A 27,248-nucleotide genomic window follows, 5' to 3' on the forward strand; every position below is an offset into this window, starting at 1 on the left:
TAGTGAAGGCCAACGTAAGCTTACCCATGGCTTGGTGCTGTTAGCACAGCAGTCCAGTTACCTTCCAGCCAGTGTCACAGTAACATTAGTGAAGGTCAACGCTAGCTTACCCATGGCTTGGTGCTGTTAGTGTGACCGTCCAGTTACCTTCCAGCCGGTGTAGCAGTAGCAGTAGCAAAGGCCAACGCTAGATTACCCACAACTCGGTGCTGTTAGCAAGGCAGTCCAGTTACCTTCCAGCGGGCGTAGTGTTAGCGAAGGACAATGCTAGCACAGTCAAGCCGAATATTATTATTATTTCCCCTGTGTAATTTACTTAGTTACTTTTAGAATCAACACCAACAACTACACACACAGCAGAGCGACCTGGCAGCCAAAATTCTCTCAAAACCTTCCGCTTCTAATGAAGCAAACCTCACAGCCATGTTTGTTTACAAATCGTCAGTTTTATGTCTCCGATGTGTCTCTTTTCCAGTTCTTCGATGTCCGTTGGTATGTTTTTCTCTTGTAAATATACGTGAAGAATATATAACGAAGTTTTGGTAGCCTTTTGGTTGTTCAACGCGTCTTCAGTTTCAGTTTATTTATTTAGTGCTTAATTGTAGCATAGCTAATTCTAGCAGTAGCACTGGATTAACCCCGTCTTCTCTCTTTCCCGGCGGACAAAGAAATTATTCTGTGCGTGTGCAGCAGAAAAACTGTCATTGGATCTTCGCATGAACTCTGACCTGTGACGTCATGTTGTCTTGACAACGTGCGATATTATAACAATATTGCACGCGCATTCTCTATTGGGGAGAGTGGCGTAATACATGGAGGATAAGCGATATGATAACGATACTGCATGTCATCAATAAACCCATTAGAAGGGAACAGAATACATGTTTTTATTCCATGGAAAGAGTGGCCCGTATGTGTAATAACACTGAAGACTGAAACGGCCATGTTTCACCTGATGTTCAGTACAACAGCAAGAGTGTGACGACAGCTGGCTGGAGAACTCGCGTTACTCTGTACGTTATCGTTAAAGATGCTTCCTGAACATTTGGCTTCCCTTCATTCAAACCTGCGATATCTCAGAAACTCATATTGTAGCATCATTTATCACAATATTTCAACATTATAGCGTCATATCATCCAGCCCGAACCTGCGATATCTCAGAAACTCGTATCGTAACATAAATTATCACGATATATCAACATTACTGCGTCATAAAGTCCAGCACTAGCCTGCAATATCTTAGAAACTCGTATTATAACATCACTTATCACGATGTATCAATATTATTGCATCAGATCACCCAGCACTAACCTGCGATATCTCAGAAAATTGTATCGTAACATAAATATCACACTGTATCAACATTATAGCATCATATCGTCCAGCACTAACCTGCAATGTCTCAGAAACTCGTATTGTAACATCATATCACGATGAATCAACAGTATTGCGTGATATCATCCAGCCCGAACCTGCGATATCTCAGAAAATTGTAACGTAACAAACTATCACAATATATCAACATTATAGAATCATATCATCCAGCCCAAACCTGCGATATCTCAGAAAATTGTATCATAACATAATTTATCACAATATATCAACATTATATTGTCATATCATCCAGCCCAAACCTGCGATCTCAGAAAATTGTATCATAACATAATTTATCACAATATATCAACATTATAGTGTCATATCATCCAGCCGTAACCTGCAATATCTCAGAAAATTGTATCGTAACATAAATTATCACGATATATCATTATAGCATCATATCATCCAGCCCGAACCGGCGATATCTCAGAAACTTGTATTGTAACATAATTTATCGCAATATATCAACATTATAGTGTCATAGTGTCCAGCATGAACTTGCGATATCTTAGAAACTTGTATTGCAACATCATTTATCACGATGTATCAATATTATAGCATCATATTGTCCAGCCCTAACCTGCGATATCTCAAAAAATTGTATCGTAACATAAATTATCATGATATATCAACATTATAGCATCATGTCATTTAGCCCAAACCTGCGATATCTCAGAAAATTGTATCATAACATAATTTGAGATATCGCAGGTTTGGGCTAAATGACATGATGCTATAATGTTGATATATCGTGATAAATTATGTTACAATACAATTTTCTATCACGATATATCAACATTATAGCATCATGTCATTTAGCCCAAACCTGCGATATCTCAAATTATGTTATGATACAATTTTCTGAGATATCGCAGGTTTGGGCTAAATGACATGATGCTATAATGTTGATATATTGTGATAAATTATGTTATGATACAATTTTCTATCACAATATATCAACATTATAGCATCATATTGTGCAGCCCTAACCTGCGATATCTCAGAAAATTGTATCGTAACATAAATTATCATGATATATCAACATTATAGCATCATATCATCCAGCCCTAACCTGCAATATCTCAGAAACATGTATTGTAATATAATTTATCAGGATATATCAACATTATAGCGTCATATTGTCCAGCATGAACTTGCAATATCTCAGAAATAACATCATTTATCACGATGTATCAATATTATAGCATCATATTGTCCAGCCGTAACCTGCGATATCACAGAAAATTGTATCGCAACGTAATTTATCACAATATATCAACATAATAGCATCATATTGTCCAGCCCTAACCTGCAATATCTCAGAAAATTGTATCATAGCGTAATTTATCATAATATATCAACATTATAGCGTCATATCATCCAGCATGAACTTGCGATATCTCAGAAACTCGTATTGTAACATCATTCATCACGATGTATCAATATTATAGCATCATATTGTCCAGCCCTAACCTGCAATATCTCAGAAACTCGTATTGTAACATCACTTATCATGATACATCAACATCGTAGCATCATATTGTCCAGCCCTCACCTGCAATATCTCAGAAAAGTGTATCGTTACATAAATTATCATGATATATCAACATTATAGTATCATATCATCCAGCCTGAACCTGCGATATCTCAGAAACTCGTATTGTAATATAATTTATCACGATATATCAACATTATAGCGTCATATTGTCCAGCATGAACTTGCGATATCTTAGAAACTCGTATTGTAACATAATTTATCACAATGTATCAATATTATAGCATCATATTGTCCAGCCCTAACCTGCGATATCTCAAAAAATTGTATCGTAACATAAATTATCACAATATATCAACATTATAGCATCATATCATCCAGCCCAAACCTGCGATATCTCAGAAACTTGTATTGTAATATAATTTATCACGATATATCAACATTATAGTGTCATATTGTCCAGCATGAACTTGCGATATCTCAGAAACTCATACTGTAACATCATTTATCACGATGCATCAATATTATAGCATCATATTGTCCAGCCCGAACCTGCGATATCTCAGAAAATTGTATCATAGCGTAATTTATCACAATATATCAACATTATAGCGTCATATTGTCCAGCATGAACTTGCGATATCTCAGAAACTCGTATTGTAACATCATTTATCACGATGTATCAATATTATAGCATCATATTGTCCAGCCCTAACCTGCAATATCTCAGAAACTCGTATTGTAACATCACTTATCACGATACATCAACATCGTAGCATCATATTGTCCAGCCCTCACCTGCAATATCTCAGAAAAGTGTATCGTTACATAAATTATCATGATACATCAACGTTATAGCGTCATATCATCCAGCCTGAACCTGCGATATCACAGAAACTTGTATTGTAATATATTTTATCACAATATATCAACATTATAGCATCATATCGTCCAGCACTAACCTGCGATATCTCAGAAAAGTGTATCGTTACATAAATTATCATATCATCCAGCCTGAACCTGCAATATCTCAGAAACTCGTATTGTAATATAATTTATCACGATATATCAACGTTATAGCATCATATTGTCCAGCACTAACCTGCGATATCTCAGAAACTCGTATCGTAATATAATTTATCACGATATATCAACGTTATAGCATCATATCGTCCAGCACTAACCTGCGATATCTCAGAAACTCGTATTGTAATATAATTTAGCACGATATATCAACATTATAGCATCATATCGTCCAGCACTAACCTGCGATATCTCAGAAACTCATATTGTAATATAATTTAGCACGATATATCAACATTATAGCATCATATCGTCCAGCACTAACCTGCGATATCTCAGAAACTCGTATTGTAATATAATTTAGCACGATATATCAACATTATAACATCCAGTCCGAACCTATGATATCTGATAACAGAAGTGATGCAAGACAGTGGTAAACATGCCCCCGTCCCGACTTTTTTGAAACATGTTGTCATCAAATTCAAAATGAGTTTGTGAATATATATAAGAAATCAAATAAAAAAATTATCAGTTTTAACTCTTGATATATCCTCTCTTTGTACTATTTTCAATGAAATACAGCATTTCCATGATTTGCAAATCATCACATTCTGTTTATCTTTGTTTTACATAACGTCCCACTTTTTTTTTTTTCTTAAGAACTGGGGTTGTATTTACAACACATGCTCTACATGTTCACCCTTACACTCTGCACATTTCCTCAGCCACTGGATCTTTACTTCCTCCTCCAGATTTTGCTCAACACGTTCCTGTCGGTTCAGACACCCTGTACAGTGAAACATGAGAAATAAGATTTTCTTGACACTGAGTTAAAGAGGTAGATCACACTCTGAAGAATGAGGCGAGTCCATGGCAGTTGGATGTTACTCATTGCAGCCCTTCAACAGTAACGTTTTTGCTGTTGATATTTATCTGTCTGGTACATTTCTTCTAATACACGCATTAATACACCAACTCATCTTGGCAACCTACAGAATACAGTAAAATAAAACCACAAGAGATTCGCAATTTAAAAAAAAAAAAAAAGGGTGCACAATTGTTGGAAAGCTGCCATGTATTATGTAATGCAAGGCTGCACCTCACAATTATTCTGTTCATCGATTAACCTTTCAGCTTCCTCTGCTCTGATTAACTGGATCATTTTAAATGATGAATCACTTCTTTTTAATTTTTGAAGCACCAACTCTTCCTCCTACTACGACGGAACTCTTTTTTTAAGCAGATATGCAGAACCTTTATTTTTAAATACATTTCTGAGTGGATATTATCTCTATCCTTGACTCTTGTATGCTGCATAAATGGGAATAAAAAAATATATACAACCCCGATTCCAAAAAAGTTGGGACAAAGTACAAATTGTAAATAAAAATGGAATGCAGTGATGTGGAAGTTTCAAAATTCCATATTTTATTCAGAATAGAACATAGATGACATATCAAATGTTTAAACTGAGAAAATGTATCATTTAAAGAGAAAAATTAGGTGATTTTAAATTTCATAACAACAACACATCTCAAAAAAGTTGGGACAAGGCCATGTTTCCCACTGTGAGATATCCCCTTTTCTCTTTACAACAGTCTGTAAACGTCTGGGGACTGAGGAGACAAGTTGCTCAAGTTTAGGGATAGGAATGTTAACCCATTCTTGTCTAATGTAGGATTCTAGTTGCTCAACTGTCTTAGGTCTTTTTTGTCGTATCTTCCGTTTTATGATGCACCAAATGTTTTCTATGGGTGAAAGATCTGGACTGCAGGCTGGCCAGTTCAGTACCCGGACCCTTCTTCTACACAGCCATGATGCTGTAATTGATGCAGTGTGTGGTTTGGCATCGTCATGTTGGAAAATGCAAGGTCTTCCCTGAAAGAGACGTCATCTGGATGGGAGCATATGTTGCTCTAGAACCTGGATATACCTTTCAGCATTGATGGTGTCTTTCCAGATGTGTAAGCTGCCCATGCCACACGCACTAATGCAACCCCATACCATCAGAGATGCAGGCTTCTGAACTGAGCGCTGATAACAACTTGGGTCGTCCTTCTCCTCTTTAGTCCGAATGACACGGCGTCCCTGATTTCCATAAAGAACTTCAAATTTTGATTCGTCTGACCACAGAACAGTTTTCCACTTTGCCACAGTCCATTTTAAATGAGCCTTGGCCCAGAGAAGACGTCTGCGCTTCTGGATCATGTTTAGATACGGCGTCTTCTTTGAACTATAGAGTTTTAGCTGGCAACGGCGGATGGCACGGTGAATTGTGTTCACAGATAATGTTCTCTGGAAATATTCCTGAGCCCATTTTGTGATTTCCAATACAGAAGCATGCCTGTATGTGATGCAGTGCCGTCTAAGGGCCCGAAGATCACGGCCACCCAGTATGGTTTTCCGGCCTTGACCCTTACGCACAGAGATTCTTCCAGATTCTCTGAATCTTTTGATGATATTATGCACTGTAGATGATGATATGTTCAAACACTTTGCAATTTTACACTGTCGAACTCCTTTCTGATATTGCTCCACTATTTGTCGGCGCAGAATTAGGGGGATTGGTGATCCTCTTCCCATCTTTACTTCTGAGAGCCGCTGCTACTCCAAGATGCTCTTTTTATACCCAGTCATGTTAATGACCTATTGCCAATTGACCTAATGAGTTGCAATTTGGTCCTCCAGCTGTTCCTTTTTTGTACCTTTAACTTTTCCAGCCTCTTATTGCCCCGTCCCAACTTTTTTGAGATGTGTTGCTGTCATGAAATTTCAAATGAGCCAATATTTGGCATGAAATTTCAAAATGTCTCACTTTCGACATTTGATATGTTGTCTATGTTCTATTGTGAATACAATATCGGTTTTTGAGATTTGTAAATTATTGCATTCCGTTTTTATTTACAATTTGTACTTTGTCCCAACTTTTTTGGAATCGGGGTTGTATTTGAGAGTTAAAATCGACCACAAAGTTGGCATTGGAGCTGCCCCGCTGAGCCAGCCAGCCCTGAGTGCGTGATGTCACAGCGGGAACCGGTTTTAAGGCCGACACCTTTTACAGCTATAGACCAAAGTCATATAAATAAACATTTACGGTGAAAGTAAGAAATACCGTTACCTACTCGCTCAACTAAGACTGATTTGACTTCATTGATTGTGGGTTGACTCTCATTAAAACAGGATGGGTGTTTCAGAGGTGTCGTACGAGTCTTCAGTAAAATGTGCAGAGCAGAGGAGAGACCACTTCGTAGACACCCAATGCGCCCATGAACTTCTCGCAAAACGCGTCCAAATCTTTGCAGTTTGAACATTCTTGGGCCGTGAATGCAACGTAAATCCACCTTCTGTCGTGTTGCTGCACCCGCCAGCAACACATCTGCGTGGCATGGCGATAAATTAGCTCAAAATGGAGGATCGGAGTTGCAGTCAGCTCTGTGTTTTAGTATAGCGGAAATGGCGATGAGACCGATAGACTGACTTCCTGCTGTGACGTTACAGACATCAAGGTCATCCTCTCAGACCGCTACCTATATGAATCACTTTAATCATTAAAAATCACTATATTAGATTTATTGTTAGCGCTTAAAACTACTCCTGTGCCATTCTTGAGGTCTGAAGGCGTTTATAAACGAAAGTCAGGCCATGGTTCTGCGTATCTGCTTTAACAAGGCGCCATTACATAACGGATCACTCACTGCATTCATGACATGTATCAGATGACTGCGCATCTCGAACAAACCAGACACTCAAGCTCATCCAAGGTGACGGACGTCATTACACTCTGCACATTTTCTCCTGGTTCTGGACGCATTTGTCATTTCGAGGCCTAATTTTTCAATTCTGACCAGACAAATAAATCTCCATTGCCTGTCTCTCGAACTAAAACGCTCTAGGGGTGTTCACATTATTGTTCATCGAAACAACTCCAGTTATATTCTAAAATAGTTATTTATTCACATGACTCAGTTTGATTTGAAAAAATAAGTAGGTAAAGCTACGAAAACTCACTTCAGAGTCTCGCGTGAATCAGAACATCTAAACTAGGAGATGGAAATTTTTTCCGAATCCTTCATCAGAAGCAGTGAGAGCGAGAGAACATCGCTATAAAAGTTAGGATTGATATTGACGAGTAATCCAGTCGGAAACCGATCAGGAGAGAGAACCTGAGCGCTTTCCCGTGACTCAAAAAGTAAAGCGCCGGCAGTTTCCCGACGTCACGCGAGCACAGAGTTTTTACTCTGTTGTACCGACTTCAACCTGCCGTTACTCCCAAAGTACTGAGCAGATTTGTTTGGAAAGCAGAAATGATGAGCTTTTTAATGATAGTATTTATGATGGAAAATATTCAAGAGTTAAGCAATGACAGATTTGGAAACTTAGATGAGCGTCTGCATGAACAGTTTTCACAGCACGGCCAGCGAGCGTCTGATATCCACACTAAAAACACATTTAATGGAAACGGATGAGCATGTTAAAGCAGGAAAACCTCCTAAAAATAAAAGTACGGGAACTTGTTACATGACAGTACACAGTCGGCCTCGTGATCTTCATCTGAATAACATTTCAGTTTGCAGTCGTTCTTTTGTGGTCAGTGTGAGAACCAGTGGAAGCGCAGTGTCCCAGGATGAATCATGCAGCTCGTGTGGAGTGAGTTGTTCTCGCTTATCTGCTTTTCAAGCTCCGTCATACCTTATTGTGGTCATTTTTCTCATGTGTCTATCGTTTCCTGTCTGGTTTGAAAAGAGTACCTTGTGTTGCTTTGGCCAAAATGGCAGTACTTTGTATGAAAACTTGATGGGTCAAAAAAAAAAAAGACTAAACATGAACTCCTGTCATGGACTGCGTGGATTATGACGTGTTGCGATGCAGCATTATGCTCTATTTAAATAAATGTCGTGCATCAAGTAATCCTTCGACGACCCCAAAAAGAGTCGACTCCCCGATTCCATGAATTGAAACCAAAGAGTCAAAAGATTCAAAGCTTTGGAGTCGATTCCAAGCACGGAAAGTGATTCACTTTTAGTCGGATTAATTTTGCATCAGAAGGGGTGTTCACACGGCAACTTTTACTCCGGTGCATCACCGGGGCTGCCCCGGTAGAGCGTTCACACGGTACAAAGTTATACCGGTGTCACCCCTGAAAGCTGCTTAAACCGGTGCAAATCTAACCCTGCTCGGGAGGTGGTTTAAGAAATTTACTCTGGAGTAAATGCTAGTTTGCGGGGCAGCACCGATATAAAATGGGACGTCTGAACGCTACAGGGGTAGACTCGCTACGCGTGACGAGAGTTCATTACATACGGGCATTGCATAATTTGCATCCTGGTATTTTGCGCTTCCAAAATGGCGAATATCAACAACAACAGAACTGCGTGTCTTCCAGTTGCCAGATTGGGCGGTTTTAAGTGCATTTTGGCGGATTTGAACATATTTTGGGCTGGAAAACGTCAGCAGTATCTGGCAACACTGGTGTCTTCATCCACGTTGTTTTCCCGGCGCTTGGCGATGCCATGACAACCAGGAAAAGGAAGTGCATTTTCACGCATGCGCATATTCCATTTCCGCATTATTACTATCGTATAACACGGTCGCAAAAACTGCCATGTGAACGCAAGTGGGGCTGCACCGGTGCTGACACGCTTCAAAAACTGCTGTGTGAACGCAAGTGGGACTGCACCGGTGCTAACACGCTTCTCTCTAGTAAGCAGGTTTGTGACGTGTGAACGCTCCACAAAATTTACACCGGTGTAAGATATATCGCAACAAAAGACATCGGTGCAGCATCGATGCAAATATGTGCCGTGTGAACACCCCTAAAATTGAGATCTTAGTGGTCAGAATGAGATTTAAAAAAAAAAACAAAAGTCAGAAACACGGCGTCGATTTAAATTTAATTAACTGGAATTGTTTATTGGATGTGGATCAGACAGGTTTTTCGAGGTTCGCTTTGAAAGCTGTGAATATTAATCAAAATCATCATTTATATTCTTTAATATAAACACGAGTCGGCACTACTTGGAAACACAAAGGCCTACAGGGCACAAAGAGGGGATTAGAAATAATCTTTTATTTCTTTTTTATTTTGATAGCGAATGGTAGATGTGAATGACTTTCAGTGCTTATTTATGCAGATTTTATAATTAACACTGATTTCTCCTTCTTTGTGATGTACAAATGAGAGTTCAGATCAGCTTTATATTGCACAAATAAAGCCATTTGGTGAAACTCTGAAGAAGAGAGTGTCCCGATTTAACGTTTTTACCTAATTAGAATCATTCGTACGAATTAAATGCTAATTTGCAGAACTGGTTTTTACCGTTTGCCGTTTCTTCAATCTTTGATTTGTAATATCTCGAGAACGGATAAACAGACGTGAATTCTGTAAGAAGTACGTTGTTCTGCATTCAGCTCTGAATTCAATGACAGCAGTTTCAAGCAATTTGGATTGCTGTTGGCAGTTTTAAATCTAGGTTAAAGACCAAGCTGTTTTCAGATGCTTTCTGTTAAATTATTAATATTGTCTTCTTTTTTTTTTATTATAATTTTTACTTTCTCTGCATGTTTTAAATTTACTTTAATTTTAACTTTATTCTATTTTATTCTTTATTCTATTCTGCTGGTTTCCTTTTTTTTTCTCCTCCTATTTCTACTTTATTTTATTATTTTATTTCTACGATTGTTTAATTCTTATTTTCTTTTAATTCTTTTTATTCTTTTAATTGTTTTAGAATAAAAATAAAATTTTATGTAATTTTATTTCTCCATTGTATACTGTTTTTGTTTTTACTTCTGTAAAGCACATTGAACTGCCATTGTGTATGAAATGTGCTATATAAATAAACTTGCCTTGAATTTTCACTTGATCTGCCTATTTTTTGTGTGAAGTGTCACAGCATCCAAGAACTAACTGATTACTTTAATCCATGTCTCATACACACATCATGGTATTCGCACTTAAACTGCTACCCTGTGGGCCTTTTTACAAAACTGTGCCCACAATGCTTCCATAGAAAGTTTATTATTATTATTTTTACTTATTATTATGTAAAATTCAAAACGGTGAATATCGACACTGTGTACGGTATATACCATGACTTTACACACGCTCCCTTCTCTTCGATAAATATAACACAGCGGTAGTGAGTGTAGCAATCATCATTAGCATAAATACACAGGTGATTATAGAAAATCATGCATGCTGATTGGTCGAGAGATTCAGATTATTTCTCGATCGTCACCTCGAGCATTTCGGCAAAATGGCGGCCGATTGCTTCGTCGCCTTAAGTGAGGAAGAAATATATGTTATTTAGCAGCTGGGAGGTCCGTATGGTGAAATATCGTGACCGAGGTCTTGAAAGTACTGAGCGAGGCCCTCTGGGTCGAGGTCAGTGTTCAAGGCCGAGGTCACGGTATTTCACCATACGGACCGACCTTAAGCTGGTAAATAATATATTTATTTTTTTCTTTACCAAATTCTAACAGAAAACGAGAGCGCCCGAAAGGGAAAACCGAGCCGAGCCGCCATTTTGAATCCTCGTTCACGGCTGTAATGCAAATGGCTTCCTCCTCGGTATACAAGTGCACTTCCATGGCAGGAAAAAAGCTACATTTTGCTGCCTACATAGTCCCCTATTTATACAAATAGGAGTCATTCAGGATTCAGCCATGTTTTTGCTCGGCGTTAGCAACAGTTAGAGGTTTTTAGCTTTCTCCTGAAATGTTTTCTTTTATTTCTTCTTCCTCAGGGTAGTAAAACTCGCTTTCGCTGTGAACACTGTCGTTATCGCTATCCATGCTGTAAAATTAATGCTATTCTCCTGAGAAATGCGAAAATTAATGTTGACAAAAATTGCTACTATGTTTGTTGTTGTGACCGAGCGAGTCGCCAGAGGTCCGTAACTGGGGTCCGTATTGTAGGATACGGACCCGCTCGCCAGCCAATCAGAGCGCAGGATTTGATGGAAACCGGACCGCGAAAAAAATAATTACCACTTATGAAAGAAAATAACACTAAAGATGCTACGAAGTTTGGTCAAAAACTATTCAAAGGTAAGGCGGGATTGTGATTTATTTTATCGATTTCTAAACAAAAGTATTTTATGTGACTCGGGGTAGATAAGTGACAAGCCTACGCTGTTATGTTTGCATGCCTCTTATGAAGTCTGAAATAAATTATTTTTTAAATAAAATCACTTGTGTACTTCTACTCAAACAATTATCCACTTCAGGTTCGGTGAATATCAGTGGCCCGACTTCATCTCGGTTGTTATTCGCCGATATTCACGTCACCTCGGCGAATAACTGTTAAAAAAATAATATTGCAAAGAGAGCAATTCCAGCGTTACGGACGTGACACTTGAACTCAAAATGCCAACAAATGACCCAGTGCATGTTTTATTGTCTCCCAGTATTTAAACAGGTGTTGCATATTTTAAGGCTGTACCATACTGGAGAAGTGATAGAACAAGAATAATTCCCATAGTACATCTAGGGCATGCCAGAAAACGCCAATAAAAGATGCGTTATGGATGTGACAGAAAAAGTATCACTTTTCTTGGGTGACTGTACATTTTTATCAAACTCTGTGAAATCGTAAACCTAATGTCGAAATGGAGATATCCGTTTGATAGAGGGGTCCAAGGTGAATATTAAAAAATCTTTGTTTAAAATATTTTGTATTTCATGCAGTTTCGGAAGGAAAAGTCAGCGTTATGGATGTGACGAAATTCCGTTATGGATGTGACGCGTCTGAAATAGACATGGCATATGTTTAGAAAATCAGCAATTTAACCACCATAACCCTTTGAAAAACTCTCTAAATATCAGCTAAAACTATCAAAGTTCTTAAATAATATTTAGGATGGCTATTGTTTTGCTGTTTTGTGGATTTTAGCATACATTTCTGTGGCTTGTGGCAATAATATAGAATTGTACATGATCAAAGTTGATTTTAGCTTGGGGTTTACATTATAAGAAAGAAAGACTGACAGTGACATATTAGGTTGGTTACAAATTGGTTCAACTTATTCACATCTGTAAAATACAGGCCTAGGTGAGATCTCTGGGAGTGGTTTTGATGTATTACATGTTGCTTTATTTTTGCATGGTGAGGTTGACATTTACATGGAATTGCCCAGGAGCAGATTTTTATACACATCTGTAGCTTCAAAATTGGTTACAGGTAGACTGTCTTTCAGATTTTTCACGTGCAGGTCGTAAAAAGAATTTTCCCGACACCCAATTATTTTTGTTTAGTGGACCGAAAGCTACTGAATTCGAATCGCAGACTTCCAATTTTATTAGTTTTTTTTTTAATAGAACAATTAATGAATTTATCTCCACATGGCCCAAAACTCTCCGCTATTTTTTCCTGCTTCACCATGACGCTATACAAGATACTACGTCATGCATGATGTGGTGGGTGGGCTTTCCCTGTTCGCACAAGGCATTTGTGGGATATAAATTTGAAACGGGAGAGAAAAATGGAGGACGTGAGTGTGCGAATGAAACGTGAAAGACCGACTACAGGAACGGAAAGAAAGCGAGAAGAAAAGACGTTGTGTTATATGCGAAGGAAAGGAAACGCAGGACCAAACTAATAAATAAATATCGGCGGTCAGCGAGCACCTCGGTGTGATCAGCTGTTCGTTTAGCGACAGAATGATGGAACTGTCAGTGCACGCTCAAAGGTAAACCTGCGCATGCATGCACACACACACACACACACACACACACACACACACACACACACGCGGACTTCCTCTGTCTGCTTGACTGCGCAAAGCGGGTGATTTCATGCACGTTATTTGCTCGGGAATCGAATTAATTAAATAACTTCCCAGCCTGATATTTTGTAAGATGTTCCAGAAACAAACATCTATCAAAATGACCACGTTTCAGACGGAACTAAATTTTATGAAATCGAAAGGCCGTCTCGTTTTAACTGGACTAATTTTGCTACTCCTGTTGATCAAGTCCCTATCACTAACCTGAAGAGAAACCGTAAAATGTCGAACACTGCAACTTTTTTGTTCTCTCTCTAAGGGCCTCTGCATGCTCTTGCGACAAGGCTTTCGCAGACAGCTTTTCGCAGACAGTTGTAATTTATCGTTGAGCGGGGAGTAATAGGCGTGCGCGATGTTATTCACCGGCACAACGCAAGGGGGCGCGAAATCACTAGGAGTAGTTGGTGGGTGTGGTTAGTGGAGTGTTTATCCTCCGGTTACTTATAATGACTAGAACTGGAGTCGTATAGATGTCCGTACTTCCTCACTTCCTCGATCAACCGCTCTTCGTGCTGCTCCATCTTCGCTCGTGTTTTTAAAAATGGCGGTCGTGAAAACAAACCAAACTGGGAAAGTAGGGAAGCGGAAGTGTGTGTACAGCGGACGTAGAGTGGACCAATCAGAGCCCTCTTGTCTGCGACGCTGTCTGCGAGGCTTCTGCGGTGGTCACAATTTTTGGGAGGTGCGCGCAGAGCGTCTGCGAAGGTGGGGGGGCTACGCAGACGTTATCTGCGACACCGTCTGCGAAGACTGCGTTGTCAGCATAAATTGGCCTTAACTGTACATTACATCTCTCTCACACTCACTCACGCTTAAAGTGCATATCACGGGTAAATTCAGGAGCGAGATCAATGTAATTCTCCTATTTTATATTAAACTTTGGTCAAATATCTGTCACATTTTGCATTTTGTGCAATTTTTTTTTTATCTTGCGCAATACCAGAAAAATTCAGTTGAAATCAAGCCATTTGAGGCGAATTGGTCCGCCTCTGAAAAAACTTGCCGTTTGGATTTCCTGGGAAACATTGATTTTCGTGACGTCGCATGTGGGACGCCTCCTTCTGAATCCAAGGCCATCCTTTAAAAAAAAAAAAAAATCCGTTTCCTGTCCATTGGGTGAGCATAAAAATTTTCAGTAGGGAGGGAGGGAGGGATTTTTTTTTTTTATGGATGGATAAGAAATCTCAATGCTGTGTTTGCTTTTTCTTTCAGGCCAAATAAAAAAAATAGTGTGTTTCCGGTAACCCGACCGATCGAGAATTTCCGCGTCGAAATTGCCGACCGTAAAGTTTTTATTACAAATTTCCCTCGATATTTTAGTGTAAGCGGCGTTAGTTTGTCATAATTTTTTGTTTCAACGCATTCGAGTTGTGAAAGAAACGATAAAAAGTAAAATGTTTCGCCACTTCTATCCGCCCTCCTGCATAAACATGGAAGCGCACTCGTATACTGAAGGAGGAAGGCAAAACTGAGCCGAGCCGCCATTTTGAATCCTCATTCAAGGCTGTAATAGAAATTGCTTCCTCCTCGGTATACAAGTGCACTTCCATGGTAGGGAAAAACACTACATTTTGCCGCCTATGTAGTCCCCTATTTATACAAATAGGAGTCATTCAGGATTCAGCCATGTTTTTGCTCGACCCAAGTTCTACAGTAGGCTAGGCTCGGCCGTCTGCTTTTAATGGAAGTAGCCTAGCCTAGGACGTTATTTTCACGTTATTTCTTGATAAGGTGTTTTCACGTTATTACATGAAAATATCATGAAATATCGCTTCCGTAGATCATAACTCGAACTCTCGCGATATTTTTTTTATTCGTTTAAAGATTTAAAACACTTATTTTATTATGATGTGTGGTATAAAGGATTCTGTGCCAAAATACTATTTTGTAAGATGTTTACTTGTGTTAATTTTTTCGAACAAAATAAAAAAAAATTAAGAAAAAAAAAAAACTTTCCTACCTACCGACCTTATTTTAGTATTTCATGTTACCGGAAACACACTATTTTTTTTTTTTTGGCCTCAGTACTTTTTTATCACAAAAGCAGACACATTTAATAAAATATGACGGTTTAATCAACTGAAACTTGTACAAAAACTTTAAGTTAGCATTTTAAATGCTGACTGCAACATTTGCAAAACTTTTACAAAGGTACTTAAAATGTCCGACACACGGACTTTTTGTAGTTCTAAATCGAGCGTTAGGCCTCGTTCGGATGAAATGACACTATTAAAATGATCACTGAATGATTTGTTTTTCTGAATCTTTACTAGTTTGTTGTTCGCTAGAATACCATTTTGCGATTTCACACTGAAGCGAATGTTTGAAAACTCCGGATCTCCTTCCTTCATGGTGGCTGCCATTTTTTTTGTGCCGCACGGCGCATGCGCAGAGCTGATTCGATTCTATATTCTGCGTGGAATGCAGGGCTTTCCACAAGCGCCGGCTGCCGGCCACACAATTAAGTCCAGCCGGCTACTTTAATGACTTATTTTTGTAGCCCACAGGCTCTAAATATTAATTTTCGGGGGTGTCGTGGCTCAGGTGGATAAGGCGCCATACCATAAATCCGGGGACCCGGGTTCGATTCCGACCTGAGGTCATTTCCCGATCCCTCCCCGTCTCTCTCTCCTGCTCATTTCCTGTCTCTACACTGTCCTATCCAATAAAGGTGAAAAAAAAAAGCCCAAAAAATATCTTAAATATTAATTTTCGATTTTAATAAAATTAAATGTTTATCTAACGGACTGACAATAATGTCAAACTGAACCGCACTTGTTTAAGTTGTGATTCGCGCTGTTTGTACCGATAACCACAAATTCCCCGCCGACTTCGTTGATCAGGAGAGAGTAACTCATCCGCGGCCCCGACATGCGGTGTGTGCGCGCGCGCACTCGGTGGAGGCAGTAGTGTGTCGGAGGGAACAGAAGCAGAGATGACGCTTATTTTGTCTCCAGTAAACCAGTCTTCTCTTGTTCAATTACGTGCTGGCATCAAAAGACACCGTTGGTTGTAAATGAACCCAAACTGAGTGGTTGGAGTGTATTTTCATACACAAATGGAGAAATGTTCGCCGAGTGTGTAATTGTGTAGCCACCACTGCAGACCGTTATCGTTGTCGGTTGCGTGAATGTGTCATGCACCGAAAATAAGAGATTTACAAGCCAGGAACGCCTCATGATGCAATACGCAAGAAAAGAAAGAAGATTTACTGCCATTTTACTTTGTATTTGAGTAAAGCGAATAAATAAATGGTCTGTGGAAAATACACTTAATCCTGGGAACTGCATGCACAGGAGTTGATTTTGTGTTTACTCCCCCTCCCCCGGCTGGCTACTTATTTGTCATGGCTGGCTAGTATGAGCCTTAGTGGAAAGCCCTGGGAATGCGCAAATGTCAAGTTTGATTTTAGATTTACGAACCCGAAAAAAATGTCGAAAAACCGGCGTTAAAAAAAAAATTTTCACCCGCACAAACGGTACTCACCCGGCCGGTGGACCGGAAACAGAACATTTTTTAATAATGGCCCTATGTCAGCGCTGGTTTGTTTCTGAGAAAACGACCTGGTGGTTTTCTGCAAATTTCTTCAACGTTATCGCGTAATTATTAAAATGGTTAACAGATGTATCGTAGGAGGGTGTAGCAACACCAATCTTGATGGGATTAGTACTCATCGTTTCCCAAAAGACTGGACAATGAGAGAGAAATGGGAGCGCTTGGTCTACACAGGCTGTGCACTGAAACCGTGCAAAGCTCTCGCAGCCTGCTGGCGCTTCCGCAGGTGACGTCACGAATCTGGCTCCAGACTCCCTTGGGATTTTTCCAGACGCGTTTTGTTGTTTTATTTTTTTCTGCTGCAGACAGACGGCCTTGTGCAAAATTACCCTTCTGGATGAGTGTGTAAAGGGACGTTCTTTCATATATAAAAAAAAAACAAAACGAATTTGGTCCAGAATATGCACTTTCAAGTATTTCCAGTGCGATCCAAGCACCTATGGAATCAATTTTGTGCCAAAATGTTCATACAATACTTTTGAAATATCAAACGAAAACGACAAATCAAAATATAAAAAAAAGAACAAAAAGTCAATTTTTTTAGACTGGCAAACAAATTATTCGTGTAATCGTGCAAAAGATTAGTCTATTACTCTTCAGAACCCTTTTATTTTTGTTCCGCGTCTTTCTCAGTTTTGTTTGGCGTAATTTATTTTGGTTGCGATTCCAGCTTTCTCGTTTGCGCTCCCTGACTTTTTGCTCGCAGTTTTGGCACAAACTTCCCGTGTGGGTGGGCTGTCCAGGAATGCATTCCCATTGGCTAACTTGTGTTTGACTGACAGCTACGCTCAGCCATTCCCTACTCGGATTCTGGCGGACTGGTTGACGAGTGACCGATCCATTGACGGTAAACAAGGACTTCAGTGGCGACTATGATATTGAATTTACACTTTGTTGAATTAATTCAGTATCATAGTCGCCACTGAAGTCCACTCGATCCTTGTTTACCGTCAATGGATCGGTCACTCGTCAAACAGTCCGCCAGAATCCGAGTAGGGAATGGCTGAGCGTAGCTGTCAGTCAAACACAAGTTAGCCAATGGGAATGCGTTCCTGGACAGCCCACCCACACGTGAAGTTTGTGCCAAAACTGCAAGCAAAAAGTCAGGGAGCGCAAACGAGAAAGCTGGAATCGCAACCAAAATAAATTACGCCAAACAAAACTGAGAAAGACGCGGAACAAAAATAAAAGGGTTCTGAAGAGTAATAGACTGATATTTTGCACGATTACACGAATAATTTGTTTGCCAGTCTAAAAAAATTGACTTTTTGTTCTTTTTTTGTATTTTGATTTGTCGTTTTCGTTTGATATTTCAAAAGTATTGTATGAACATTTTGGCACAAAATTGATTCCATAAGCACCTGGCTTGGTGGCACAAGCACCGCGCTCTCACAAAATACCATATATTACTGTACCTTTCGGGGTACAATGGCTTCTAAGGTACTTATTTGTACCCTTTTGACCCTAAAAAGGTACACATAGTTACCCTGAGGTCCAATAATGAGCCCGAGGAGGTACATTAGTGTAGACTGTACCTTGGGGGACAGAAACAGACCCTGTTTCTGACAGTGTGACGTGACTTCTTAATCTGGATCAACCACTGTGGCACTTCTTTCTCTCTCTCTCTCTCTCTCTCTTTCTCTCTCAACAACGCGTCAGTGTTGATGACTGTTGATTTCTTTGCTGCACGCTGCCTTCATGGCACTCAAAAGTCACATCGATTATCTCAGTATGAGTCAGAGTGAGAAATGCACACAGGTTTATGCCCACTTTCAATCTGCATAATGCAAAATACCATGCTAATTTCCATAAAGTATACAATACAGTAACCTCCAAAACTACTTTCAAACCATGCCTTGAAGTTTGGGGGTAAGATCTTATAACGTATTGGATTGAGGTAAGGAGACTTTCAGTCAGAAATGGATTACAGGCTTCTCTGAAGTTGGTTGATACACGGGTGCCGTTCTGTGAGAACTGAGCACTGATATAACCCGAGATTCTCGTTTCATCTCATCAGCTTATCAGCTGAAGCTACCCCGTAGACGCCTTTGTGTCAGCAAAAAGGACCGGTACGAAACCACCACGGTCCAGATGTTATTTAGAAAATGGAACACTCTCTGTACTGACACTGGATCCGGTAGCATGCTTCAAATCAAGTGCAACGCTACGAACACATACGACTATATTCAGGGTCTGACAGACGATGACTAATCATACCACGGTGCTCTTCACCTATTAAAGGTGTTGATTAATTTTCCATAAGAGCACCTCTGATCGTTGTGGCAGTCGTGGTAAATCGGGTCAAAGGTTTATATACAGCACTTTAAAAAACATGTTCGAGCTTTGTGACAAAGTGCAACTTCACAAGACGCAGTGCGATTTTTTTTCTTCAACATATCAGATGTTGAAAGTGAGAAATTTTGATAGTTTTTTGAAAAATATACACTCTTTTTGAATTTGATGTCAGCAACACGCTTCAAAAAAGTTGGGACAGGGGCAGGTTTACCAACTGTGTTGCATCACCTCTACTTTTAACAACACTCTGTAAACGTTTGGGAACTGAGGAGACCAATCGCTGTAGTTTTGAAAGAGAAATGTCGTCCCATTCTTGCCCGATATACAATTTCAGTTACTCAACAGTTCGGGGTCTCCTTTGTCGTATTTTGTGCTTCATAATGGGAGACAGGTCTGGACTGCCGGCAGGCCAGTTTAGCACCCGGACTCTTTTACTACGGAGCCATGCAGTTTTAATATGTACAGAAAGTGGTTTGGCGTTGTCTTGCTGAAAGAAGGAAAGCCTTCCCTGAAAAAGATTTTGTCTGGATGGTAGCGTATTGATCTAAAACATGTATATATCATTCAGCATTAATGATGCCTTCCCAGATGTACAAGCTACCCATGTCATGTGGCTTTTGAACTGTGCACTGATAAGCCGGATGGTCCCTCTCCTCTTTAGCCTGGAGGACGTGGTGTTCATGATTTCTAAAAAGAATTTCTACTTTTGATTCGTCAGACCTCGGGATAATTTTCCACTTCGCCTCAGTCCATCGTAAAAGAGCTCGGGCCCAGAGAAGGTGGTGGTGTTTCTGGATATTGTTTATATCTGGTTTTAACCTGCATTTATGGATGCAGTAATGAACTGTTTTCACAGGCGATGGTTTTCTGAAGTGTTCCTGAGCCCATCCAGTGATTTCCACTACAGACACGTGTCTGCTTTTAATGCAGTGTCGCCTGGGGGCCTGAAGATCACAGTGTCAGTTTTCAGCCTTGTCTCTTGCATACAGAGATTTCTCCAGATTCTCTGAATCTTTTAATGATATTATCGACCACAGATGATGTGATCCACAACTTCTTTGCAGTTTTACATTCAGGAACGTTATCCTTAAACTGCTGCACTGTTTTCCCACGCAGTCTTTCACAGAGCGGTGAACCCCTCTCCATCTTTACTTCTGATAGACTCCGCCTCTCGGCGATGCTCTTTTTATACCCAATCATGTTACTGACCTGATGCCGATTTCCCTAATTACTGTAGTTTTATTTAACATTCTACAATGTTTCCAGTCTTTTGTTGCCCCGTCCCAACTTTTCTGAAAAGTGCTGCTGACACCAAATTCAAAATGAGCATACATTTTTCAAAAAACAAACAATAAGATCTCAGTTTCAACATTTGATATGTTGTCTTTGTACTATTTTCAACGAAATTTAGGGTTTCCATGATTTTGTAAATCACGTTCTGTTTTTATGTATGTTTTACACAGTGTCCCAACTATTTTTTGAATCAGGGCTGTAGTTTATATAACGTAACCAATAATGGATTTTAAAAAAAAAAGTATGTTTTATTCCTTATTCACCCTCCTGTATATCTGGGGCTCCAAAGTCAAGCCCCAGCTGCCGGATGGTATCAGTAGACTGAGTTAGCACTCTTAGCTATATTCTAAAAGCTTTTTTTCTTTCAGTTAAACTTACTGAATGATATTTACTCGTGGCTACAGACAAAAAGTACAATGTTAAGAGTGAGAAAGAGCTGGGGAAACATGGATACTTAGCAAACACGTGTGTGTGCGCATGACTATTGCAGCGATAAAAGCATTTAAGATCATGTGACATTACTGAAACAAATCATCAGCGATGCAAAAGATATTCAGAGGATGAGAAGGCAAAGAAAGCGAAGCAGCTGAAGTTATCCTGGCACTTTAAAAAAAAAATCAAACTCCGCTTGGAAAACCTTTCAACAATTCTTCAAAAAGTCCTTAACTAAAGTGGATTTGAATCCGCATTTTAAGAATAACAATTTATGATTATCTTCATGATGTTTATTGCTTTTAAAATGACTAATTCCTTTTAAAAAAAAAAGGAAGGGGGGGGACCACATATAAAAAGTGCTGTAATTCCAACACCATTCACCTGATGCCCCTTTTCCACCAAAGCAGTTCCAGGGCTGGTTCGGGGCCAGTGCTTAGTTTGGAACCGGGTTTTCTGTTTCCACTGACAAAGAACTGGCTCTGGGGCCAGAAAAACCGGTTCCAGGCTAGCACCAACTCTCTGCTGGGCCGGAGGAAAGAACCGCTTACGTCAGCAGGGGGGCGGAGTTGTTAAGACCAACAACACTAACAAGACCGCGAAAGATCGCCATTTTTAAGCGACGAGAAGCAGCAGCTGTACAAATGCGAAGTCAGCCATTATTATTATTGCTGTTGTTGCTGCTGCTGCTTCTTCCGTGTTGTTTTTGCTTCGATATTCGCACCAAGGTTTATGCAAACGTAGCGACGTAACTGACGTATATAGCGACGTAATAACGTGGCTTCCCTTAGCACCGCGAGCTATGGAAAAGCAAACTGGTTCTCAGCTGGCTCGCAAGTTGAACGAGGTGTGAACCAGCACCAGCACTGGAACTGATTTGGTGGAAAAGGGGTATGTGAGAGATGAGGGTGTAAATACTTAAAAAATCAAGCTGAAAGTGCTTTTTAATGTAAAATCCGACTCCAACGTAACGCGCTTGATGTATTTATGGGCCTGACCATACCTGTCGTAAACATTTAGTATTTTGGCAGAATTATTAAATAATACTTTCCAACTGACCCGCAGGTATTTTGATGTAGTCCATTCTGCCCTCCTTTGAAAAAATGTTTTGACACCCCTGACCTACTCGTGCCTCTCAAACAATTAGCATATTGTGAAAAAATTCAATATTTTCTATCAGTTATTTAAGAAAGTGAAAATAATATATTCTAGACTCATTACACATCAACTAAAAGATTTCAACCGTTTTTCTATTGCAATTTTGATCGTTATGACCTACGGAGCCAAAAAATAGAAACAAAATCTCAAAATATGAGAATTTCATTCCGAGTTTGAGTAAAACAGTATAAATACCGTGTATCTCTCAGCCTTCGTTCAGTCCACGCAACCACGATCATGCTGACTTGACAGTTGTCCAGAAGACAATCAATCATCGACACCCTCCACAAGGAGGCTAAGACACAGAAGGTCGTTGCTGAAAAGGCTGGCTGGAAAAGGTGCGCAAGCAACAGGGATGGCCGCAGCCTTGAGAGAATTGTCAAGAAGATCAATTCAAGAACCTGGGAGAGCTTCACAAGGAGCGGACTGAGGCTGGTGTCAGTGCATCAAGAGCCAGCATGCACAGACGTCTTCAGGAAATGGGCTACAACTGTCGCATTCCGAAAATCGAGGCCCTCCTGAACCAGAGACAATATCAGAAGCGTCTTACCTGGGTTAGGGAGAGAAAGAACTGGACTGTTGCTCGGTGGTCCAAAGTCCTCTTTTCAGATGAAAGCAAATTTTGCATTTCATTTGGAAATCAAGGCCCTAGAGTCTGGAGGAAGAGTGGAGAGGCACAGAAGCCAAGGTGTTTGAAGCCCAGTGTGAAGTTTCCGCAGTCGGTGATGATTCGGGGTGCCATGTCATCTGCTAGTGTTGGTCCACTGTGTTTTATCAAGTCCAAAGTCAACGCAGCCGTCTACCAGGAGATTTTAAAGCACTTCGTACCTTCCGTCTGCTGACAAGCTTTATGGAGATGCCGATTTCCTTTTCCAGCAGGACTCAGCACCTGCCCACAGTGCCAAAACTACTACCAAATGGCTTGCTGACCTTGATATTACTGTGCTTGATTGGCCAGCCAACTTGCCTGACGTGAACCCCAGAGAGAATCTACAGGGTATTGTCAAGAGGAAACACCCGATCCAAAAATGCAGATGAGCTGTGAAGGCCGCAATTGAAACAACCGGCGCTTCAATAACACCTCGGCAGTGCTACAGGCTGATCGCATTGATGTAGTAATTTGTGGTAAAGGAGCCCCAACCAAGTATTGAGTGGATAAATGAACATACTTTTCAGAAGTTGGACATTTCTGTATTGTAAATGCTTTATTGATTGATCTTAGGAAATATTCTGATAATGAAGAAGTCTTTATTTTCCACATGCACATTCAAGCACAGTGAAATTTGTCCTCTGCATTTAACCCATCTGAAGCAGTGAACACACACAAGTGAGTAATGAGTGCACACACAAACCGAGAGCAGTGGGCAGCCATGCTACAGTGCCCAGGAAGCAGTTGGGGGTTAGGTGCCGTGCTCAAGGGCACTTCAGCCCAAGGCTGCCTCATGTTAACCTAACCACATGTTAACCTAAACACCCGGAGGAAACCCACACAGACACGGGGAGAGAAAACATGCAAACTCCACACAGAAAGGCCCCCGCCAGCCGAACCCAGAACCTTCTTGCTGTGAGGCAACAGCGCTAACCACTACATCACCTTGGATTTCTGATTTGCATGAGCTATAAGCCATAATCATCAAAATTAAAGCAAAAAAACAAAAACCTGAAATAAGAAAGAAAGCACAACTTTATTCATCACACACGTGTGAAATTCCTCTCTGCATTTAACCCATCTGAAGCAGTGAACACACACACATACCCAGAGCAGCAGGCAGCCATGCTAACAGCGCCCAGGGAGCAGTTGGGAGTTAGATGCCTCACTCAAGGGCACCTCAGCCCAAGGCCGTCCCATATTAACCTAACCGCATGTCTTTGGGGTAAATAGGAGCACCCGTAGGAAACCTATGCAGACACGGGGAGAGAGAACATGCAAACTCCACACAGAGAGACCCTCACCGGCCGCTGGACTCGAACCCAGAACCTTCTTGCCGTGAGGCAACCGTGCTAACCACTACACCACCGTACCGCCCACGGTGTGGAAATATTTCACTTTACATATAATGAATAGTTTACCTTTTGATAAAATTTTAAAAAAGTGAAAATAAATGAACTTTTTCATGATATTCTAAATGAGATGCACTAGTGAATGGTCCACTTTCCTGATAAAGTCAGTGTACAGGCTTAAACACACTACTGTTTTGTTGTTTATTTATTTGTTTGTTTTAAATTGCCTGTTTAGCAAATCTGAACTGAGTGTAACTGTAAACAGACCTAAAGGCAGTGTTTAACCAGCACAGACACTCTGCAACAGATCTGAGGGACAGTCTGGGCTGGACTCAAGTCACCCTAGGTAGTGCACCAATCTTCCTGGACTCAAGTCACCCAAGGCAGTGCACCAATCTACAACCCCGATTCCAAAAAAGTTGGGACAAAGTACAAATTATAAATAAAAATGGAATCCAATAATTTACAAATCTCAAAAACTGATATTGTATTCACAATAGAACATAGACAACATATCAAATGTCGAAAGTGAGACATTTTGAAATTTCATGCCAAATATTGGCTCATTTGAAATTTCATGACAGCAACACATCTCAAAAAAGTTGGGACAGGGGCAATAAGAGGCTGGAAAAGTTAAAGGTACAAAAAAGGAACAGCTGGAGGACCAAATTGCAACTCATTAGGTCAATTGGCAATAGGTCATTAACATGACTGGGTATAAAAAGAGCATCTTGGAGTGGCAGCAGCTCTCAGAAGTAAAGATGGGAAGAGGATCACCAATCCCCCTAATTCTGCGCCAACAAATAGTGGAGCAATATCAGAAAGGAGTTCGACAGTGTAAAATTGCAAAGAGTTTGAACATATCATCATCTACAGTGCATAATATCATCAAAAGATTCAGAGAATCTGGAAGAATCTCTGTGCGTAAGGGTCAAGGCCGGAAAACCATACTGGGTGCCCGTGATCTTCGGGCCCTTAGACGGCACTGCATCACATACAGGCATGCTTCTGTATTGGAAATCACAAAATGGGCTCAGGAATATTTCCAGAGAACATTATCTGTGAACACAATTCACCGTGCCATCCGCCGTTGTCAGCTAAAACTCTATAGTTCAAAGAAGAATCCGTATCTAAACACGATCCAGAAGCGCAGACGTCTTCTCTGGGCCAAGGCTCATTTAAAATGGACTGTGGCAAAGTGGAAAACTGTTCTGTGGTCAGACGAATCAAAATTTGAAGTTCTTTATGGAAATCAGTGACGCCGTGTCATTCGGACTAAAGAGGAGAAGGACGACCCAAGTTGTTATCAGCGCTCAGTTCAGAAGCCTGCATCTCTGATGGTATGGGGTTGCATTAGTGCGTGTGGCATGGGCAGCTTACACATCTGGAAAGACACCATCAATGCTGAAAGGTATATCCAGGTTCTAGAGCAACATATGCTCCCATCCAGACGACGTCTCTTTCAGGGAAGACCTTGCATTTTCCAACATGACAATGCCAAACCACATACTGCATCAATTACAGCATCATGGCTGCGTAGAAGAAGGGTCCGGGTACTGAACTGGCCAGTCTGCAGTCCAGATCTTTCACCCATAGAAAACATTTGGCGCATCATAAAACGGAAGATACGACAAAAAAGACCTAAGACAGTTGAGCAACTAGAATGAAATTTAAAATCACCTAATTTTTCTCTTTAAATGATACATTTTCTCAGTTTATACATTTGATATGTCATCTATGTTCTATTCTGAATAAAATATGGAATTTTGAAACTTCCACATCATTGCATTCCGTTTTTATTTACAATTTGTACTTTGTCCCAACTTTTTTGGAATCGCAGTTGTTCCTGGACTCAAGTCACCCTAGGAAGTGCACCAATCTACCGAGGACACACTGATTTGACACTCAGCCCCGGGTTTGCCGTTAAACCCTGACTACAGTAACTAGCGGCTCGGCTAATACCCTTCACTGCACCGGATTCTGAATATAAAGAGATATTTTCTGACCTAATGTTCACCGAATAATATTTTTACAGAGAGAATAATGCGTTTTATAAGACAATGTGTAAGATATCAGCGTGAACACAAATAAATCATGCTAAAGACACCGCGCTCGGTTCATATTTACCTCTTCCTCAAAGTCCCGTCAGCCTCTGGAGCACGGCCGTGCGTGCCTGTGTACGCGCTGACGTCACATGCGTGCGCAGAAAGCGTAAGCACGTTGCCCTTCTCTTTCTCCTGACCTCACTTCTAAACTTCTAATAAACTATAACACACACACGTGTGTGTATATATATATATGGTGGTTAGCACTGTCGCCTCACAGCAAGAAGGTTCTGGGTTCAAGCCCAACGGCAGACAAGGGCCTTTCTGTGTGGAGTTTGCATGTTCTCCCCGTGTCCGCGTGGGTTTCCTCCGGGTGCTCCGGTTTCCCCCACAGTCCAAAGACATGCAGGTTAGGTTAACTGGTGACTCTAAATTGACCGTAGGTGTGAATGTGAGTGTGAATGGTTGTCTGTGTCTATGTGTCAGCCCTGTGATGACCTGGCGACTTGTCCAGGGTGTACCCCGCCTTTCGCCCGTAGTCAGCTGGGATAGGCTCCAGCTTGCCTGTGACCCTGTAGAACAGGATAAAGCGGCTAGAGATAATGGATGGATGGATCTGGGTCTGTCTCAGAAACTGGTCTCTCATTTGGGACATTATGGTCAAAAAATAAATTTTCTAATTTTACTTTTTTTTTTTTTTTGCATTTACCGAACACTCAATGTTTCTTTTGTGATGTTTAATAAGAATAAAGATAGCGTATTGCTTTATCTGGCCTCCACTGTGG

The 27,248-nt window shown here is 40.4% G+C and overlaps 1 protein-coding gene across 11 annotated transcripts in view; it reads right to left on the reverse strand.

The window, feature by feature from the left end:
• The window catches only part of gtdc1 (glycosyltransferase-like domain containing 1), a 197,051-nt gene extending 170,463 nt beyond the window's left edge, over nt 1–26,588 (reverse strand). For 9 of the 11 annotated variants that reach the window (XR_009655337.1, XM_060929252.1, XM_060929248.1 and 6 more), the window contains exon 1: nt 26,546–26,564. The gene's annotated coding sequence lies outside the window, so the exon portion shown is untranslated. Of the gene's footprint in view, nt 1–4,605; nt 4,687–26,545 lie in introns of all 11 variants that reach the window. The other 2 variants (XM_060929244.1, XM_060929243.1) reach the window with 2 other exon arrangements.
• Nucleotides 26,589–27,248: the final 660 nt, after the last annotated feature.

Source organism: Neoarius graeffei, chromosome 9 (assembly GCF_027579695.1).
Source record: "Neoarius graeffei isolate fNeoGra1 chromosome 9, fNeoGra1.pri, whole genome shotgun sequence".
Taxonomy (NCBI): Eukaryota; Metazoa; Chordata; class Actinopteri; order Siluriformes; family Ariidae; genus Neoarius; species Neoarius graeffei.